General features: G+C 46.2%; 1 protein-coding gene across 1 annotated transcript in view; it reads right to left on the reverse strand.

Moving 5' to 3' along the window:
- Positions 1-15,577, reverse strand: part of WDR72 (WD repeat domain 72) — a 1,209,089-nt gene that overhangs the window by 89,026 nt on the left and 1,104,486 nt on the right. The window lies entirely within an intron of this gene.

Consider the following 15,577-nt stretch of genomic DNA (forward strand, 5'->3'; position numbering starts at 1 on the left):
GAGCCATCAGGAGCTGATCATTCCCAACCAAAGGGGTACACCGACTAAACCTACCTACCCCAAATTCATTCCTTACACCAGCCCAATTGCGAAAGGCAGTAATTAATACCTTAAACCTAGTTTTTTTAAAGTAGCTGGCTTCATGAAATTTCAAACGGCAGCCATTAGCCTGTGTGCTTATCAAGATTTCATAAATTGAAGGGACATAGCTAATGTAATTTCCATCCCTAGCACTGACGCCGAAGAGAGGACCATAGTATTGCAAAACTGCAGCTAAATAATATAGCTTAAAATGTGGGAGTGCCCATTCCACTCTCTCCCTTGGGAGGGATAGAAATGAGTTATCTCGCCTTGTTATGCCATATGACCAGATAAATCTCGCTACCTTCCTCTCAATTTGTCGAACAAAATTGTGTATTTCCAAGGGGATTGTATGAAAGATATACAGCAGTTTTGGCAATATCATCATTTTTATGAGATTGCACCTACCCATTGACAACTTCAGGTTATCTCATCGCTAGAGGTCATTTTTAATTTTCCCCACTATGGAAACCATATTTAGCTCTACAATATCCTCAACTTTAGCAGTGATGTATATCCCTAGATAAACTGCTTTTTCAACAATCCTGGTATCCGAGGTTGTAATTAATATATTTATAAAAGTCTGTGTTTTACCTCTATTTAGGGAGAAGCCCAAGTGGGTCCCAAAATCTTCCACTATACTTTCAACAGCGCGCATTGCTCCATCGGTGTCAGAAGTAATTATGGCCACACTGTCGGCGTACACCAGGAGTTTAGTATCCCAACCATGCAGACTAACAGGAATTATATCTGCCGAGGCCTCCAACCGTCAAAGAAAAGGAACTATATACAATACAATTAGCAAGGGGGAGAACAGGCAGCCCTGCCTAGTCCCCCTGCCAATTGAAAATCCCTCAGATTCATCCCCCATTATTAAGAAGACAATAATATTAGCAGTGACCCAAGAGCCCGGTGGTAAAGCACCTTCTCTAACCTCCTTAAATAAGCCAAGCAAAACAGGTCTTGCTAAAAAAAAAAAATTATAGAACTCTATAGGGATACAGTCGGTTCCGTAGCTTTACATGCTGGTAGGGCTTGAAGAGCACAATATAGCTCATCCTATCAAATATCCAGAGCCAATAATGAGCCCTCCTCCTGGGACACCCTCACTCTCGGGATAACATCCCCCAGTTCATCATCCTCTCAAAGACCAGTAAATAGAGGAGCCCTATATAAATCCTCATAAAACTCCCTAAAGGCCTCTCTGATATACCCAGGATCAGTAACTACCATCCCCCTCATATTTTTAACCTGTTCAATGTGATCTGACGAGACCTGTTGCCTAGCCCTGACTGCCAATAATCTACCAACATTCTCACTGTATTCATAACAGTCCTGTCTTTTCACAAGGAACATCCCTGCTGTCCGCTTAGCAATGAAGTAGGACAGACAAGCTTTAGTGACCGTAATGGAATTCAAAGTTGCGGAGATATCGTCTCCCGTAGCCACCTTGCATATTAATTCTGTTTCCAGACTGGCCAGCTTTTGATAGAACATTTTCATCTGTGCAGCCTCTTTTTCCTGTTTGGTCAGACTATAGTGCATTGTCTCCCCCCTATAACTGCCACCTTAAAAGCATCCCAAAGCATCCCACATCATCCCATGAGGAGCACTACCAATATTATTGTAAAAAACTCTGATTCAACCCTTCATATATTCCACATATTCATTATCTGATAAAAGTGCCCTTGAACTTCCAGCTTGTATACTCCTTTCGTATTCCAATGAGTTCCAGGACAATAGGGTTGTGGTCTGACATTACTCTGGGAGAGAGCTTCACCCGAGCCTTCTGAAGAAGGGATGGGAAATTAAAAAATAATCAAGCCTGGCAAACTTGCCGTGAGGGGCGGAATAATAAGTATAGCCAGGATCCTCGGCTTTCAATTTGGACCAAACATTTACCAAGCCAATATCCCTTAAGAGATTTGTACACGCTCTCAGAGTGTGGTTTAAGCCCTTTCTAGATACCCCGATGTCCCCTGAGATTCGACTCGAGCCATTAAGATTTAAATCTCCACAAACCACATATTGTGCCGACCAAGAAGGTAATTCATTAGCTAGAAAATGAAATACACATGGATCATCTAACACTGGTGCATATATTGAGCATAATATAAAAAAACAGCACTGCATCTACATTCCATTATAGCCCACCTACCATTCCTATCCACTACCTTTTTTCCCGGAGTAATGGTACTACCTTTCATAGGGATATCAACACCCTTAGTCCTAACATCTTGTGTTGTATAAGCAACGTCTTTCAATCCCAAAGATTTAAACAGATCACAATCCTTCCATGTGACATGGGTTTCCTGAAGACAGTACAGATCGGCTTTTAGGACATTAGGATCTTCTTTAACCTTTCACCTTTTGGCACTATCATCTAGCCCACAGTTATTAATAGTGGCAATTCGTAACTTAGCCATAATACCTATCGAAAAATGTTATCAACCTGTAAGACCATATCCCTTTTATCCTATACATTGCATCGTCCACCAGGCCCTCCAGTCCGAATTTTAGTCCAGATCGTCCAGATCAATGTCAAGTCTTTATTACAATCAAGAAATCAAAAAAATCCAAACAGATAAGCTTCAGCTGCAGTTCACAATTAACTGTTTTCCACCTTTCATCCTCCCTCATCCTTCCCTCTGCCCATGCCCCTCCCCGCCCTCCCCGCCCTCACCACCCTACCTTTCAAAGCAGCCGGACCCATAGGTTCCGAGGGATGGAGAAAGCAAAGAGCACCACAGCCCACCTCAGCCCCCCGTGCACTTATCAAACCATCAAAACATCCGCCCTTAAGAGCCCTTGGCTTGTTTAATGAGGCTGAAAAGTAAAACTGTTAAGCTACTTTAATGCCTAATATAATTCCTATATCCCCCAAACCTGTTCCAGATACTCTCTTGCTTGAATTTCTGAAGTAAAGAATTTAAAAGACCCTCTAACAACTGCCTTCGGCCAGCAAATAGGTCTTGAAACCTGCATCTTAAGAAGGTTTGATTAGTTGCCGTAATCACCATCTGCGTTCCACAATGATGTGACAAAAATCAGGGCGCAAAAAAAAGAAGAATTTTTATACTGCCTTCTGGCCTCTGGACGTGCCTTCTCAAAAATAGCCTGTCTAAGCAAATAATTGCCAAAAAAACAAGGATGGCCCTCGGCCTCGTCTCTGCCAGAGGTCTTGCAAAGGACTGCTGGGAACCGGCGTACCCGCTGGATTTCTCGTTCCCAGTCCCATCCTCCAAGCTCTGACAAAGCTTCTTTAAGTAGGCCCAATATAAAAGAGCAAATATCCTCCCCCTCCAGCCCTTCCTTGATCCCAAGAAAGCGGAGGTTATTCCTCCTTTGGCGGTTCTCCAAGTCTTCTAGCTTCCACATGGAATCCTTAAGTTGTGCTTCATGGGATGTAGTTTCTTCCCTCACAGCAGACAGTTCTCTTTCAACAATATTCCATGGCATTCATCCGCTCCCCGATCTCTGTGCAGGCTTTGCCAACTTTCTAGACTGCACTGTCCAACTTCTTTGTATCCTGTCTAGCTTTCTTCCTGTCCGCCCTGGTCTCTGTGCGAAGTTCTTTAATTGATCCTAAAATCAAACTTAACACGGAGTTCATATCAGCGGATCCCTTAGGCTGCCCTCTATGGAGTATCCGACCTGATCCGTCGCCAAATCCGCTGGTCCAGTGATCCTTGTATGAGAATAATCCCACTTCAGCCAGAGGCCCACTGGTTCCCTTCCCTGGTTTTTTAGCATAACCATCTGCCCCTTAGACCCTCTGGAGCACCTCCATTGTTTTTGGCGCTTTAGGGCAGTCTCTGGTGCTTCGAGAGTACTAGAATCCGAGGTCAAGGTACTGTAGCCGCTTTCGCTGTGGTCCGTAACACCTGACAGTGAATCTTCGGCAAGAGAAAAAAAATTGTCTGCATTGTCTGAAATAATGTCTTCTGTTTAAAGCCCATCAGGAGCTTTGGTTTGGATCGGCCCCCCAGAAGCACCTTCTTGAGCAGTTGATAACATGCCAGATGAGGGGTCAGATATGAAATGAGATCTGTTTGCTATAATATCCTGATCCATCTCATTTGGAATACGAACCCCCTTCTCCTCCAGAGTTTCCATCTGCGTCGTAGGGGTCTCAGCCAAAGTGTCCCCTAAATGCTCACTTGAAGCCTGATCCTGAATCACCAGATTCGAATTGTGCAAGAGTTCGGGAGGACTTAAGCTCAAGATCTCATCCTTGGTTTTGAAAAAATCAGTGATAGCCGACTGTGACGGTACAGAGGTTGAAGCTGGATCGACTCCGTTGGGGGTTATCCCCCATTTTTCTATTATCTTTGATGTGGTCAATTTCCGTCCCCTATTTGTCCACGTTCAGCCGGAGTCCTGCGCTTCCCAGCCCCTCCACTGTCTGCTTGTCTCTTAAAATTGCGCAGCTCGTTAGGCTTACCTGCCAAGCCTGGTGGTGACTCCTGTTTAGATCCATGTAGTTGCACAGAATTTCGCCCAACAACTTCTTTTACTTCTTTTAATTGTCTCAAAGTTTTCGGAGGCATACCTGAAGCCAAGCGCTGCTGTGTGTACCCTCAAAACAAGTTTGTAACCAAAAGCAGATGCAATGTGCGCCCACAGCCTCCAGGTGGGGTGAAATGACAGAGCGAGCCTGGCAGCCAGCACGCTGCACTTCCCCCGTCCTGAACCAGCTGACTCATCACCTGACCCAGACTCCAGCTTCCTCTGCCTGAGGGCTCCACCCGATGCCTTCTCACATGTCCTGCTGCCAAACTGGAGCTCCGCGGCCGCCAGGGGCGAGCAGCCCATCCACGACCTCAACACCGCTGCTGTCTTCAATGTCTCGGCCGCAAATCCAGCTCTGAGACCAGTAGGTAAGCGAAATATGGCTACGGAGAACCGCGTTAGCCCAGGGGTGTCTCCGGGTGCATTTGGGAGCTTCAGGAGAGGAGCAGCGCCACGGTGATCTACGCCGCCGCAATCTTGCTCTCCGCCACAGGAATGCAAGTGTGCCCAAATTCAAATGGGACACTGGTTTGTAAATATCAGAAGTCTATATGTGAGGAAACATTTACCCAAGTTGTCAGACAACTGACAAAACAAGCGAAATATGGCTACGGAGAACCGCGTTAGCCCAGGGGTGTCTCCGGGTGCATTCGGGAGCTTCAGGAGAAGAGCAGCGCCATGGTGATCTACGCCGCCACCATCTTGCTCTCCACCACAAGAATGCAAGTGTGCCCAATTTCAAATGGGACACTGGTTTGTAAATATCAGAAGTCTATATGTGAGGAAACATTTACCCAAGTTTTCAGACAACTGACAAAACAAACAAAACCACCATAGGCTGAAGTGGCACTTCAGAGGAAGACAATCCAAGAACATAAAGAAAGATGGCATCATTAAATATTTGTGAGGCCCTGTCATCTTCTAGTATACCAGTTACTACTATCAGTACCATTGGCATAAAACACCCCAATAGGCGGAAGTGAAAAAACACTTAATTTCCACAATTTGGTAATAAGTCTTTTTAAGACAAAAGTCTCTCTAGACCAAAATAAAAAAACAGATGTGGAAAATAAAAGAAAGTTTTAAAGATCAATATAAGATATTAGGGTTTTATTTAGAGTTTGGTAGATACGTTACTCTGTCTAAAACATGCTTGAGCAGCTTATTCTGACCGACAATCAAAACCACTGTTTTATTAGTGTGAAACTTCATTGCATTCAACATCTCTATCTAATTTGTGGCCTCTGAAAGTGGTTTAACTACTGTCCTCGTTTCCATCCACCTGACTATTGCTGGACCTGACCGTCTCTGTAAGATCCTCGCCAAAATGTTTGCTTTATCCCTTCTGTTTTCTGAAAGTTGTGTTTGTTGACATTAGGACTGTAGCCCCCGTTTTGCTTTCTGTGTCCCTTCCCGCTGCTGTGTCCCTGCGGCCCCGCCCCCCGCTGTCCCATTCGCCCGCCCCGCTCCCGCCTCCCAGCTGCTTCTCCCTCCCACAGCCCCTCATATGTAGGCCGCGCAGCGGGCGTGCCACTGGCACGCCACAGGCGGGCCAATGGCAAGCCGGTCTGCGCCCGTCCGTGCCTGGACCGCGCCCAGTGCCAGAGCCCCTCGCCCCCGCCGGAGCCAGGACACCTGCTGAGATACGACACCACCACCCTCTACGCACTCAACACCGGACGACCACCCGCCTGCTACCGAGCCACCCCGAAGTGAACCCACGGACCCTTCGCCTGCCAAGCCTGCAAATTCACCGGCCCCCCAACCGACACCCCCGCCCGTCGAACCCAGCAGCAACAACAACAACAACCTCAAATGCATCCTCCTCAACACCCGCTCCGTCCACAAGCACGCCATTGAAATCTGGGACCTCCTCGACACAACAGCACCGGATGTCGCCTTCCTCACGAAATCCTGGATGAACGCCTTTTCGGCCACTGACATCGCCATGCCATCCCGGAGGGCTACAAGATCATCCGGAAGGACCGCGTCATTCAAACCGAAGGAGGAATCGCCATCGTCTACAGGAACACTCTCAGCATCACGACCAACGCCGAAGACACACTCTCCACCGCTGAACACCTACACTTCCAGATCCGCACCGACCCCAAAACCACACTGAGAGGGACCCTCGTCTACAGATCCCCGGGCCCGTCGCACACAATTCAGCGAAACCATCGCCGACTTCGTCAGCCCGCACGCACTAACCTCACCAGAATACATCCTCCTAGGGGACCTGAACTTCCACCTGGAGAACAACAACAGCAACACTACCACCCTGCTCGACAACCTTGCTAACCTCGGACTCAAGCAACTGGTAAACACCCCCACCCACTACGCCGGCCACACGCTGGACCTCATCTTCACCCCCAGCAACCACGTCTCCTTCAGCCACTCCACTGGACTACACTGGACCGACCACAGCTGCATCCATTTCACCTACAAGAAGACTACAACACACCTCCACACGCTACAGATCCTCCGCAGATGCTGGAGCAAAGTCACAACAGACCAACTTACCACATCTCTGAGCCAGAACCCACCAGCCGACACCTCCGACACCAACGACGCAGCTCACAATCTCGCACAGTGGATCACCAACTGCGCCGACAACCTCGCTCCTCTGAAGAACCCCCCAGGCAAGACCAGCAACAGAAAAACTACATGGTTCACCAACGCCCTCCAAAACTCAAAGAAATCATGCAGCACGCTCGAAAAAACCTGGCACCTCGAACGGACGACAGAAAACATGACGGCCCTCAAGAACGCCACTTGCGAACACCACCAGCTGATCCGCACCACCAAAAGGACATCGTATAAAGAGCAACTGGACAACAACACCCACAACAGCAAGGAACTCTTCAGCATCGTAAAAGAGTTCTCCAATGCCAACGCCAGCAACAAACACATCGCACCATCACAAGACCTCTGCAACTCCCTCGCCACGTTCTTCTACCGCAAGATCGCAGATATACACAACAGCTTTAACGCCCATATGCCGCCTCCAGTCACCAAACCAACGACCCCCACCGTCACCCTAAGCACCTGGACCCCCATCAGCACAGAAGACCCCACCCGCGTCAAGAACACCATCCACTCCGGCTCTCCCTCTGACCCATGCCCCACCACATCTACAACAAAGCAGACACCATCATCGCACCCCACTTCCGGAACGTCATAAACAACTCCTTCGCTTCAGCCACCTTCCCAGAGAGCTGAAAGCACACAGAGATCAACGCCCTTCTGAAAAAACACACAGCTGACCCTAAAGACCTCAAGAACTTCCGCCTCATTTCTCTTCTCCCCTTCCCGGCTAAAGTCATCGAGAAGACCGTCAATAAACAGCTGACCGCATTCCTCGAGGCTAACAACTCGCTCGACCAATCCCAATCCGGATTTCGAGCCAACCACAGCACCGAGACAGCCCTCATCGCAGCCACCGACGACATCAGGACCCTGATGGACAACCGGGAGACAACCGCCCTCATCCTCCTAGACCTCTCAGCCGCCTTTGATACCGTCTGCCACCGCACCCTAATAACCCGCCTCTACAACACTGGGATCCAAGGAACAGCGCTGGACTGGATCACCGCGTTCCTCTCCAATAGAACCCAGAGAGTCCGCCTCCCGCCGTTCCGCTCCACAGCCACCAAGATCATCTGCAGCGTACCCCAAGGCTCCTCGCTCAGCCCAACCCTCTTCAATATCTACATGAGCCCCCTCGCCACCATCACACGCAATCACAACCTCAACATCATCTCCTACGCCAACGACACCCAGCTGATACTCTCACTCACCAAAGACGCAACCACCACCAAAACCATCCTCCAGGAAGGAATGAAGGACATCGCGGAATGGCTGAAACTGAACTCAGAAAAAATGGAGGTCCTCATCCTCGGACAATCCCCATCCACCTGGGACGACTCCTGGTGGCCCACAGCGCTGGGCACCGCACCGTCACCCACGGACCCCACACGCAACCTGGGATTTATCCTGGACTCCTCGCTCATGATGACCAAGCAAGTCAACGCCATCTCATCTTCCTGCTTCAACACCCTGCGCATGCTCTGAAAGATCTTCCGGTGGATCCCCACAGAAACCAGAAAGACAGTCATGCAGACCCTTGTCATCAGCCAACTGGACTATGGGAACGCCCTTTATTCAGGAACCGCAACCAAACTTCAGAAATGACTTCAGCGCATACAGACCGCCTCCGCACGACTCATCCTCAACATCCCTCGCCACAGCCACATATCGGCCCACCTAAGAAACCTGCACTGGCTCCCCATCAGCAAGAGGTTCATGTTCAGGCTCCTCACCCATGCACACAAAGCACTCCATGACATGGGCCCCGAATACCTCAACAACCACCTCTCGTTCTACTCTCCTACCCGCCAGCTCCGCTCCGCCAGCCTCGCCCTTGCAACCGTCCTACGGATCCGCAGAGCCACCACCGGAGGGAGGTCGTTCTCCTACCTGGCCGCCAAGACATGGAACTCCCTCCCTGCACACCTACGACTGACCCAGGACCATCTCACCTTCAGGAAACACCTCAAGACCTGGCTATTCGAGCAGTAGCGCCCCCACCCCTTCCCTTCAGTGCCTTGAGACCCTCACGGGTGAGTAGCGCGCTTTTTGAATGCTTTGATTGATTGATTGACTCTGTGCACTTTACCACTGCTAATGAGTGCTAAAGTGCTTGTGCTCTCTCCATAAAACATGGTACAATTGGCCTACTCCCAATTGGCACATACACTATATTTATGCAGCCCAGTAAAGGGGTAAGGCCCAGGGCCTGCCAATTGAATGCTTCTAGTGGGCCTGCAGCACCTATTATGCCACCGACTTATATAGCCTTTTTAAACATGCCTCAGATCTGCTATTTCAGCTTGTGTGAAGTTTTAAACTGCCAATTTGACCTGGCAATTACACTTTTTGTCAGGCTTGAAACCCTTTTTTAATACAAATAAGTTAACACAAGGAGATGATGGAAGGAGCGCTGAAAATTTTCAGACACTCACCCCAGTCACAGATCTGGGTTGAATTCATCATCATTCCTTATCTTAATTCACCACCTCAGTTCAGACCAAGCTGTATGCAAATCAGTCTTGACCCTGTGCCTCATGGGAGCAGTCCAGCCCGAACTGCCAAGCCCGATCTTGCTTAATACAAATAAGTTATCATAACATAAAGGTAAGCACCAAACAGCCCATAAGACAGGGTGCGGTGTATTAACAAAATTAGACATGTATGTTTAAGTTTTACATGCCATTGTAGTGTAAAACTCTTACATTCATTTTTCACTATTGCAAGGCCAACCTCTACCATAAGATAACATTGGATTTACCTTATTACATTTAATATGCTGTAACTTTCGAATGGGAATAGCTAGCCAGTTTCATGTTTGGTGTCATTGGAATTGAAATGAAAAATCCTCTCTTATGGTAAAGTCAGATTTTAAATTACAGTTTTGTAAATGCCACTTTTAGAAAGCTTGCATTTTCCTGCTTTAGTCATTTAGTGCTTTTAATCTTTCTCTGAGTCACATGACTGGGTGTACCTGAAAGTTGGGATATGTGTGTATTTCTCCTAGATAGCCACACACAATAGGTAGCTTATGTGTGCCTGGATGGGTCATTACTGGCAGGATGGGAGGGCAGAGCTAGGCACAGTCCTACTTACACTTATATAGACTGTCTCCAGCTTCTACATAAATGGATACATACCCCCTCTGGTTGGTCTGGAGCCAGGTAAGGTAGTTAGTCTATAAACTTCAAAGAGAAGTTCTATAAGCTTCTCTCACCTTCCAGAGGAAAGGCACCAGGTATAAATATTGGAACTCAGCTAGCACCTCTTCAGTACCCTTCTGCACGTTTAGATTCTCTACCAGGAAAAAGGATCAGTGTGCTGCTGAAAAAACTGCCATTTCTCTGGACTGCTGCTCTGAAGGAACTGTAAATTGTAAAAAAATTGTAAATTGATACTTGTATAGCGCACTACTCACCCGCAAGGGTCTCAAGGCGCTTGTACGAATACCGCTGTGGAACCCATCCTGGCTTTCCCTGTGAGGTGTCCACTCCTGGGCACCCCCAAGGTGGAGGCCAGGCATCCTTAGCGTTGTGGGGGCCGTTATGGAGATTAAGCAAGCAATTGCCCAGAGTTGCATAGTGGGACTCCATGATTGGAATAGGCACCGAGGCGAGAATTATCAGGTCCATGGAATTTTTGAGCCCAAGACCCGCCGAGGTGGGGAATTGAACCCGGGTCCCGGGCTAGACCTCTGCATCAGGGTCTGCCTCTCTAACCATTGAGCCACACTTCTCTACACTTGCCATTCTATGCTGACTAATTGCCTGCTGCCCTCTTACCTGGGTGAGTAGGATTCGACTTCGATCTGTTGAACCCAGGACCCCAACTTGACTCCAAGGGCTAGTTGGCAGGCCTCCTGACTAGTGCCACAGGGGCAGAAGGGTAAACTCAGCACCTGGACCCTGTCATCTGTGAATCCTACTCTGCCAAGTGGTGTCACCCCAGTCCTGGACCCTTGGAAGGGGGCCTGAAGGTACTCTGCAAGCCCATCTGTTGACCCAGCAGAACCAATCAAACAATCAATCAATCAATCAATCATTCAGGTAATTGTGAAGCATGCTACTCACCCGTAAGGATCTCACGGCGCTGGGGGAGGGGAAGGGAGCAGCTCTGGTCAGTCGAAGAGCCAGGTCTTAATTCCTCCTGAAGATGTGCAGAGTTTGGGCTCCTCTCATTTTGTTTGGGAACTCGTTCCAGGTTTTTGCTGCGATGTAGGAGAAGGCTCTTCCACATGTTCTAGCTCTGCAGATGCGCAGAGTTTCAGCGAGGGTGAGGTCGGCGGATCCGAGGTTTCTATCGGGTGCATGGAAGGTGATTCTTTAGTTGAGATATTGGGGTTTGGTGTTGTGGAGGGATTTGTATGCATGCATGAGTATCTTGTAGGTTACTATCTTCTTGACATGGAGCCAGTGGACGTCTCACAGGTGTTGGGTGATGTGATCGTGTTGAGGGATGCCAAGGACGAGTCTGGCTGCGGTGTTCTGTATGGTCTGGAACTTGCGGGGCAGAGATTTGTTGATCCTGGCATATGAGCGTAGAGCATTTCCTCTGCTTTAAGGGTTCTCCCAATACAAAGGATTCTGAATCAACCTTGCAGCCCGTATTATTTTTGATGTTTCCTTACTGTGATACTGTTTGAAGTGATGCATAAATACTTTACATATTGCCTCTAAGTTAAGCCTGACTGCTCTCTACCAAGCTACCAGAGAGTTAAACACAGGTTAATTTGGGGTTTGCTTGTGATTTAACTCTGACAAGGATCATGGTTTCTGCTTGGACAGGGTTTTACTCCCTCCCCCCCGCCCCGCTCCCTCCCTCCACCAGCAACCAGCAAGCCAATTGCTTACATAGCCCTCAGCCCTTTGTCAGGTGCATAGAGGGCCGTTTGTATACAGTCATGGAGTTGAGGAAGTAGCCACCCATGGCCCATCATTATTTACATATTTTCATACTTCGGCTTCCTTCTAAAAAGTTGATACAAGAGGTGCCCGGGACGCACTCAAATTTCTGATGGCCATCATATATTAACTGCTTCTCTAAAGGAAAAAAGTAAAGTAGGAGGGGGAAGCAACAAGAATCAGAGGGTCAAAGTAACATGGAATGCTTAGGAGATGTGGGAGGGAAAGCAGCACATGAGGGACAGAGTTAGAAAACAAGCGCATGAAAAAAAATGAAAAAAGTACTTCCCTGAATGTGAGCAGTGGAAGGCGAAAAGTTATCCAATAAAATGGATGGTAAAGAGGCAATGCTCCGTGGTAGGCATAAACGTACAAAGATGGCAAGCCACTGAATATGAAGCAAGCTAATAAGAATGATAATAAAGGCAACCAGTGGCAACCAGTGGTAAGCAATGAATGGTTTGTCAGTCTGCTTCATCATAGGGTTCTACCAGAGAAGCAAAATGCTTCTCTAGTATGCTTCCATGCCTGAGTTACAGCGGAGCAGGGTATTCAGATGTGTGTGTGCATCAGTGGTGACGTGAAAAGAAGTGATATTTAAAAGGTGTCTGGCGCTAACCCATCCACTATTTTATTTAAGGTCAGCCAGGTACCATTAAAAACGTGAGACGGATGAATACCAGTTATATAAAGTAATTGGTATCATCCGATTTGGGTATTTTCTAAGAAACGGTCAACATGTTTCTGCTTTATGGTGCTTATTGGCGAAGCATTCGTCAGGACCTTATATCTGAGTTTCACGGCGGTATGCACACTCTAAGGCGCACCCTGACCTGTGAAACACTACAAAGTGGTACAACTCACGGTTATACCCCGGAGATCTTGTGTAGATGTCAAAAGATCTGTGTAAAAACGTATAATCACTTAGTTAAGTGCATCATGGAGCTCGTAGGGAGAGGGAACAGACGTTTGGGTATTTCCCTGATCGTCTTGTTCCAGGCAGCGTACCTATAAATCAACTCCCCGGTCCGAATGTTTATAATCGCACCTGTTCAACTGATTTTCCAGTGTTAAAATTATAAACAATATCACATAAATAACATCTCTTGGCAAAGAACACTGGAAATGCTCCTAACATGCATGCATATGAAAGTCTCCATTATTTCACAAATTGTTTGTGAACCTGCACTGTATTGCTCAATCACCCACGAATAAATTTAATATGGAATCATGAAACAAGGATTTCGTTCAACTGAATTACACTGCTAAAAATGCAGTACGAGGGCGACATCCTAAAAATGCCAGAGCTATGCATGTAATGTTTCTTTAAACCGACTGCGCATAATTCCCTATAATTCCCTTATAAAAGTTCACTGATGATCTAAATTGGTTTACAATTAGTTAAATAAAAATTGGTACTCTCAGTGACTATCAGTCTTTTAAATATACATTCAGCACACAATTCGCAGAATGTTTCTATAGAAAACACTGCAATAACATTAGGTGCCATCAATGCACCATACGCTTACTTTACATTCCTAGGGCTATGCTGTCACTGAATCTCCAAGGAGTGGCAGCTGCTTCTGAAAGTAATGAGTGACTGCCCTCCAACGGAGAAGGTCCAGTCCCCAGTCACACCGGGGATGTCCCAAGAAGAGGCTTCTTGGTGACTTTGACCTGTGATTGACAGAAGACGGTGTTCTTTTCAGTCAGCAAGCTACTAACCTATGAATGTGGCTCAAGGCTGACACGGAGATTGACTGGTTCACACTAATTTACTTCACACAGATCCCATTTATCTCTAAGATCAGCCCGGCAGGAGCGTATAATGGCGCATTTCTAAGATGGCTGCCTGCATCGGTCCTCAAAGCAGCCTCTCTTGATGAATCTGAATCCTGAAAACAGTTCACAGATTGAGGACTAGGTGCAATCAGAAAATATTAAGAAACACAGCTGGGACATGCCAGCTTGCTTGGCTGGTTGAGGAGCTGTGTATTAGGTAGGTCTGTCTTCTTGCTGGCAGCTGGTGGAGCACCCTTTGAAAAATAGTTCTGCATCAAACAAGTAATATCCGCAGCTGCAGGCAAAATTAAGAAAAACAGTTTGAGTGTCTGGTAAGTATTTTAAACAAAGGCCCACAACCACGTCCGGAAAAAAGTAACAATATGAGTTATTTCACTGTTTATTCAAAGTATAGGATATGAAAGGGTATATTATTGTGTTTCACTTTAATCTGCTATAAAAGTGAACTGAAATATTCTCCAGAACATGATTGTTCTATTATTTAAGATGTAAAATAACTATATTGATTTTGGGCAATGGTCTTTTAAAATATACCATGCATGCAAACATGTACAATCCATCTTGATCTTGTTAAAAATATCAGAAATATGGTAAAGCGTTGAACGAGTTGTATTACTTAATGTTGCTACTGCAGCCTCAAATTATTAAGTACAATAAGGTAATATGGCAATATAAAACATTGTCCTAATCGGACATCCTTTCTTTAAAGCCACTGGACTGAAGTGAGGCAAGGAACAAATCTGATAATATTAGACATTAATATTTGACAAAAACTATATTGGGAAAGGTCCAAAGAAAATGTACTACTTACAAGGTTAAAGACTGCGCTGGTGCGTGACTTGATGAAAAAGAAGGATTTAAGCTGTACTATAAGTCTTGACATGATTATGTTATCTGCCTGCTGTCTAAAGCTTCGAAAAGCAGCAGGGATCAACTTCTTAGAAGCTACAACTATAAAATTATTTTAAGCAGGTCCCAATCCAATTAGAATTAGGCAAGTACCACAAAGGAACGGACTGGGAGAAACCACCTCTATTTCAATAGAAATAATCCATAATGGTCCGTTACACAATCCTTAATTTAAATCCAACATACTTTTTCCTATTACCCATGGAAGCTTAGTTGTAGATAGCGTTCTTTACTAATGTGCCTAATATTGGTCATTATCTGTTATTATGTTGCATGTAATCTTTAAATCCAGTTATCCTTGCTGTGTTTGCCATTGGTTACAATTTGATGCCAAGAGCTTCTTACTGCTAAGTGTGTGGGATTAATTTATGGAAGAATGGATAGAATATATTTTATAGATTTAAGATACATTTCATGGAAGCCAGCTTAAGCTTGTAAATCTGTCAAATTCTTTAATACCATTCTTCATAAAGTACTATATGTCAAAGGCTATATCATTGGTTTTAACTGGAGAAAATGTAACAGTTACCATGGTGCATGAACCATCTAAAACTCAGCTTAGTTTCCTATCACTTACAATATTTAAGCTTACCTTTGACCATGTACCTGCACTCTGTTGCCTTTGGGCTAGGTTATAGAAATACCATATACATACATGTATACAAACATACAGGGCCATAGTTGGAGTGACACATTTTCATAGGAAACAACACCAAAAAGCGAATGCAGTGTTTACTTCTTAAAACACCACACAGGAGTTCAAATAAAATGAGATATTTAGGTTT

The sequence above is a fragment of the Lissotriton helveticus genome, chromosome 3_2 (assembly GCF_964261635.1).
Source record: "Lissotriton helveticus chromosome 3_2, aLisHel1.1, whole genome shotgun sequence".
Classification (NCBI taxonomy): Eukaryota; Metazoa; Chordata; class Amphibia; order Caudata; family Salamandridae; genus Lissotriton; species Lissotriton helveticus.